Genomic DNA, 662 nt, shown 5'->3' on the forward strand with positions numbered 1-662 from the left:
CGCTTGGCTCTCGCTGCTGCGGCTGCGGCTGCAGACCCTGCGCTGGGCTCGAAGGCTCGCAGGAGGAGGAGACAAAGACGCGAGGGAGGCAAAGAGCCACTAGTCCAAAGGCAGTCGACTTGGTCACTAGAGGGGAATCGCCTCGGATTCTAGCTGGGGAGGAGGGAGGGAGGAGGGGTGAGGCTGCTGGGGACTGGAAAAGCTGCAAGGAAGGAACGTGACTGTCAGAGCTGAGCTACCGCCGCCGAGGCAGCGCTTCTCTCTCCCTTTCTCTCTCCCTTTCTCTCTCCCTCTCTCTCTCCCTCTCTCTCTCTCTCTCTCTCTCTCTCCCCCCCCCGTAGGGGGTCCTGAATGGAGAGAAGGGGTGGAGTTGAGCTTTAGCTGCTGAGGACAGAAGCCAAAGTAGGAATATTAGCTCTTTGCCCTGCTCTCGCCTTCTTTCCTTGCATTCCTTAGAGGGAGAGAGAGACTCACTATGGAATCCAGGGTAGTCTTGACTTCACTGTGCAGCCCAGGCTGGCCTCGAACTCACGGTGATCCTTTTGCCCCAACCTCCCCAGTGCTGGGATTACTGGCATGCGCCACCACCTCTAGCTTTTCTCCTAGTTTTTGACTACTAAGGCCAACACTAAATTAAGCTGACAAAAGAAAGAAAATGTGAT

The sequence above is a fragment of the Fukomys damarensis genome, unplaced genomic scaffold, assembly GCF_012274545.1.
Source record: "Fukomys damarensis isolate Sample0158 unplaced genomic scaffold, DMR_v1.0_HiC HiC_scaffold_28, whole genome shotgun sequence".
In the NCBI taxonomy this organism is placed as follows: domain Eukaryota; kingdom Metazoa; phylum Chordata; class Mammalia; order Rodentia; family Bathyergidae; genus Fukomys; species Fukomys damarensis.